The following is a 6,000-nucleotide window of genomic DNA, read 5'->3' on the forward strand; positions in this document are numbered from 1 at the left end:
ATCTCAGACTCTTTTCTGGAAGGCCCACCTGATCATCTTATAGTCCTCCAGCAGCTGGGACAGCTGCCACGCAGTGAGTATGGGTGACTTGTCTGAGCCGGTGCGGGAAAGGGCAGAGCTCAGCCTCTTGCTCCTCTGTCTCTGGGAAAGAAGCCAGTTCTAGCAGTAGAGATTCTGATAGGGGACTCGGTTTCCCAATCACTGTCATGTCCAATGGCCGGTAGCCATGAACCCTTTCCTCCTTTTCCTTCCGTCCAGCAAATGCAGCATCCAGACGCAGCCAGTTGTGAAGAGAACGTTTCCATAGGAATTGTGCAATATGGCTATCGTCTCCAGGCCCCAGTCCAGCCCAAGCCACTACCCCTTCTGGCTGGGAAGTTTCTTTCCTCTTCCCTCTTGCATGAAACTGTTAGGCTCAGCTCAAGCCCACTCCCTTCCCCCTTTCTCTCCTCTCTTCCTCAGGAAGTAGCTCTCTCTCCTTCCCAGCGCCTGGCTCTGCCCTGCTCCGGCTCACCCTTCCCCGGGCAGTGGGTTCCGTGCCTCTCCTGGACCCCAATCGTTTATGAATTCTCTAAAGTCATGACAGGGAATCCCACAGATGCGTCCTGGACAACACAGGGATGCTGAAGATGTCCCAGGCAGAAAAGGTTCTGGGAGCAAACCAGGTGGGCCAAGCTGCACACCAGACCCTCTTCTTAAAAATGAACAATGCATAGGCAAGTCTCTGAAGTCCAGCAAGTCCAGCAGCCAGGAAACCTGTTTTGTTTGCTTTTTCAACTCAGGATTTCCCAAACTGAGGTGGCTACATAATCATCTTCCCTGTCCCTGCCGCATACCTGTGATAACAGGAGAACCAGTGACTGCGGAACACACTTTGGGAAATTCTACCCCCAGCCTTCCACCCAAGTTTGCAGTTCATCTTGCTTTCATTGATTTAAGCCTTTCCTGTTTCTTGGGGCTAATCTCACAAACTAATCTAAGGTGATGTCTGCCCAGTAGGGTCTTCAAGAAACATATACTTGATGGGAATGAAGGTTTTCTTAAGACTTGATGATGTGATGCCCAGAATAGATCAAGGAATTTCTAGAATGTGGGAGGAGGGGGAGTAGAAGTTGAAACAACAGCAGACAGCATTTACCAAATCTTTATTTGTTCCCTAGTCAGAGGACCAAAGTCAGGGATAGAATGTAATGGAGGATAATCAAACCAGACCTCGGTCACAGATAAATAGTTTTTGAGTGAATGAGTGAACAGACTTCCGGACTGGTCAGAAGGTTGGGAGACTGTGAATGAATGCCTGCATGCATGCATGAATGAATGAATGAAAATCAAGCAGCTGGTCCCCAGATTAGAACCTGCCACCCATGATCAATGGAAGAAGCCAGATATAAAAAGAGGACACTATGAATGATTCCATTTATGCGAAGGTCGGCAACAGATCAGGCTACTCCACTATGACGAGAACAGAGCTGTGGTTGCCTTTGGGGAGTAGGCATTGCCTGGAAGGGGCACAAAAGGGCTTTTGGGGGAATAGAAATAGTCTTGATCTTGATTCCGGTGGTAGTTGCACGAGTGTATACTTTCATCAAAATTCACCAAATCGTACATTTAAGATCTGTGCACTTACCTGTATTGTACATTTAATCTAAAAATAAAAATCTTACCACTTAGGTCTCCCTGGCAATAATTCACTCCCTTGTCCATCATTTTCTCAAAGCACTTTGTCTACACAGGCAAGGAGAAGCCCAAGAAAGTGATGTGGGGTGTAGTAATAGTGACCATCTCCTGGTGTTTTAAGGGAGGGTTCAGTGAGAGAAAGCACGTAAGCCTCTCAGCACGTGTAAGTTCTCAGTAAATGTTTGTTGAGTTTATTACTATCATTTTGCTATTTTCAGTAGGATTACAACTCCCTGCCTTCCCCCTGACCCCCACCCCCTTCAAACAATTCTTTGGCCTGCTCTCAGCCTCTCCCTTTCTTCAGAGGGTGGGAGCGAGGACACTCTACGAGCAGTTGACAGATAGTTTGAATCAGGAACAGTTGTGACAGCAGCCAGTCAGCTCAGGGAGTAGAAAGAGTCAGCTAACTCCCTGGTGGATAGTGACTAGGGGATCCCCAGCTGATTTGAGAAAAACATGAATCCTTGGTTTTTTAAGAATCCTGCCACCTGCTTTGGGCTTCTCCTTGCCTAGTTCATGCTGAAATGAGGCAGTTGGAAGCCTTACAACGTGAGGAATGGGGCCACGGTGACCCGAGTGGCCACTTTTGAATTGCACCTCCAGGCCTCGGCGGTCAGGGGCTGGTTGGGAAGACTGGACCCCTTTGGCTGGAACCTTGCCCTTTGGGATCCTGCGTGAGGGCGGCTGGCTGCGGATGAGGTTCCCCTAGTTGTAGTTCTGTAGGCGTGGCAGGGAAAAAACCCTCTTGACAGTTCAAGCGTTTGGTGGTTTTGATTTGTACAGTCAATAGGCCAGTGTTATTTGAAATAAAGTAACAACCCGTGCTCATGGAGAGAGAAAAAAAGCCATGAAAATGCAGATAAATATCACGAAGAATAAAACAATAATACATTTAATAAATAAATAACGGGTAATTTTTCATCCGAAGAGAACCGTGGTGTTCTTCCCTGCCTTTTTCTCTGCTTACAGGAAGGCCTTGGCCCTGGGGTTAAATGCAAGGCTGTCTGAGCTGGGCTCTAATCCTAGCTGTACCCGTGTGGGCTAGTCTCCTAAGCTGTCTTAACCTCATTTCCTCAACTGTAAAATGAAATTGAAAAAAGCATCAAAGAAATTAAAAAGTTTATTTAAAATATTTTTTAAAGATAGGGTTGTAATAGTGCCCATGACAACAAATGTTAGCTGATATCATAGCAAATACATATTCTTACCAGAAAAATGACACCATTCCATAGATACTGTTTATTCCCTGCTTTTTTTCTCCCATTAAGCAACAATGTGAATCTCTTTCCAGCATTAACTATTATGTAAAGACCTTTGTAGGGAAGACCTGGTCTCATCCACCAGTCCCCCGTGGATGGATTCAGGTTACATCCGATATTTCATTATTATAATCAATGCTGCATTAATAGAACTACGGCTAAACTTTGCAGCCAGCCACAATTATTTCCTTGGGGAGCCAATCTCAAGAAATCGAATTGCAGGATTTTAGGGTAGGCACAATTTTGGGATTTTTGATACCTGTTACCAAACTGCCCTCCAGAAAGACTGTACCAAGTGCCTTTCCCACCAGCAGGGAATGAGAGTGACTGTTTCTCTGCACCATCACCAACACTGGCTTTTATCATTTTTGTCCATCTTTAAGCAATTATTCTTGAGCAAGGGATTTTCTTTTATCTGTCTGATTCAACTGGGAACTCCCGGAGGGCAGGGCAGGGAGGGAGTTCCTTCATCTCTGTGTAGGTCCTGTGCCTAGTCTATGTTCTACCCCCAGTAAACACTCAAGAAATACTTGAACTGAGGCTCAGAAGCCAAGAGCGATTTTGGAGTGCCCTGGGCAGACAACTCTTATTAAATGCAAGACCTAACAACGGAAGGATTCTACCTAGATGAAATTCAGGAACTATACACAGAGGAAGACAAAGGCATTTCCAGAAGCACTGCCCTGATATTCAGATGTTAATCAGCCAAGTGATAAGTTCTGAGATCAGCCTGGGTTGGGGCCACTGATCTGCCAGCAGATTTGCATGCGTAACTTGAGATCCACTCCAGTTTCAAATACTTTGGGGAGCTCTGAGCCAGGCTACTTGGGTTTCGCACTGTCACCATTTTGGCGGTGGCCCAGGACACGTCACTTTATCCTTCTGGGCTTGGTGTCCCTATCTATTCAGTGGGGAGCTCAATAGTGTTTCCACTGAAGTGTATCAGCAATCGTGGGGTTCTGCCTCCCTCTCCCTTCTAGCACCTACTGACGATTTATTAGGGCTCCTGTCCGTGCTGGCGGTGGGTTAGCATGATGCAGAAGGAACTCTGGACAGCCTGGGTTTGAAACCCTTGCTCTGAAACACTGTCACTGTATGCACTTGGCAATGGAACTAGTAAGACCTGCCTTGGAGGGTTTCGTGAGGAGATTAAATACCCTCTTCTGTGCAAAGCACTTAGCACAGTACTTGGTACCTAGTAAGCACTAAGTGTCAGCAACCACTATCTGATTTAAACCTCACAGTAACGCTGGGAGGGAACTATTTGCTATTGACTCCGTTTTAAAGATGGAGAAATCCAGAGCAGAGAAGTTACACGAATGGTAAGGAGAAAGCCAGGATTGCTCTCACGTCTGTTTGACTCTGGACTTTTTCATTTGCAATATGAAAGATTCATATTTAATATAATCTTAAATTTATATTAAGTATTTTAAAATATATTCAATATTAAATAATATTAAAGTTATATTAAATATTAAAGCTGGAAAACAGTCCAGATCATCTAATCCAGTTCCCTCACCTGACAAGGCCTGGAGTGGAAGGGACTTGCCCAAGGACACCCAGTAGGGTAGGGACAGCGCGGGGCCGGGCTCCAGCCTCCCAATGGCCGCTCAGGAGCCAGGGGCCTCGTGCCAGGGGCAAGGAAGCCTCTCCTGTTGCTGCCCTTGTTCCCGGGCTCCGCTCACTAGCCCAGCTTGTGGGGACATGAGCAACTCTGCAGCCCAGCCCAGGCCAGGTGCCAGGAGAAGCCGCTGTTGCCATTGGCCACTACAATTACTCCTTTTGTCCCTAATTCTAGGTCCAGGTCCCCTCCCAGGGGGGAAATGATCTACCAATTCCTGCCTGGACTTGTCGTCTCTGCAGCTGCCCTCGGCGCCGAGGCAGGGTGACCAAGAGCGGCTGCTCTGGCTGCCCGGCCAACCCTGCACTCACTTCAGCTCCGCCACTGCACCCGCTGAGCAGAGGATGAGAAGCTGGCCTCGTCCTCGGCAGCTCACGCCTCCCCTGCCTTGTTTGCAGCCTAGTCTCTTTTGCAGGATATGTTTTATTTAACCCAACAGATAAAAAATATGATTTCAACATACAGTCAATTTCATGAAGTAGTAACGAGATATTTTATATTCTTTTTTTGTACAAGTCTTCAAAATTTGGAATCTATTTTACACTTACCACACATCTCAATTTGGATGCTACATTTTTTTTTAGATTTATTTATTTATTTATTTATTTATTTATTTATTTGACAGAAAGAGAGAGAGCGCGCGCGTGCACAAGCAGGGGGAGTGGCAGACAGAGGGAGAAGCAGACTTCCCGCCAAGCAGGGAGCTGGACATGGCTGCGATCATGACCCGAGCCAAAGGCAGATGCTTAACTGGCTGAGCCACCCTGGTGCCCCCCAACAACTCTATCTTACAGATGAGGAAATCCATAGCATGTCAAACCCAGGAGAAATTCTCAAGATAGTCCATTTCTAAAAATTTACACGAGGTATGATTCCTTCTGTGGTGTGTAGTTCCGCGGGCTTCAACAAATACACAATATCGCGTGTGTGCCACTACAATCAAGATACAGAACTTCTCTTTCACTCCCCAAGTCCCTGCGTACAGGGCGCATCTCTGTACTGCATGTGAGCTCTCTTACCTAATCCCCTCAAAAATGCTACGCAGTGATCATTCGGTGGAATGTGAACCCAGATCCACCAGCTCCGAAGTCCACATTCTTAACCACTGCCTCATGGGATTCATTTACTGAGTTCCCAGTGTGGACCCCATTTCACCCAGTGCTCCACCTGCCACGAGCCTTGCTGAGGGGTGGGGTACATAATCTCCTGGGAGGTGGGCCCCCTCTGAAGCTCGAAGCTATCTGCAATAGCAGCTTTGGGGCGGCAGGCCCAAGGGAGCCCCGGGCCCCTCGGACAGTGCTCCTTGCCAGCCGTGCCTGGGAGAAGGGTGGCTCCTCGGACTTGCCTGGGGTGGGGGGCTCAGGTGTTTCTCCCCATCCCTGGGAAACTACCACCTGGGTGTTCAAAGTCAGTTTTGAGGCTTCATCAGCCAAAAATGTTGTT

Source organism: Ursus americanus, chromosome 33 (genome assembly GCF_024610735.1).
Source record: "Ursus americanus isolate L20-20 chromosome 33, mUrsAme1.1.p, whole genome shotgun sequence".
In the NCBI taxonomy this organism is placed as follows: Eukaryota; Metazoa; Chordata; class Mammalia; order Carnivora; family Ursidae; genus Ursus; species Ursus americanus.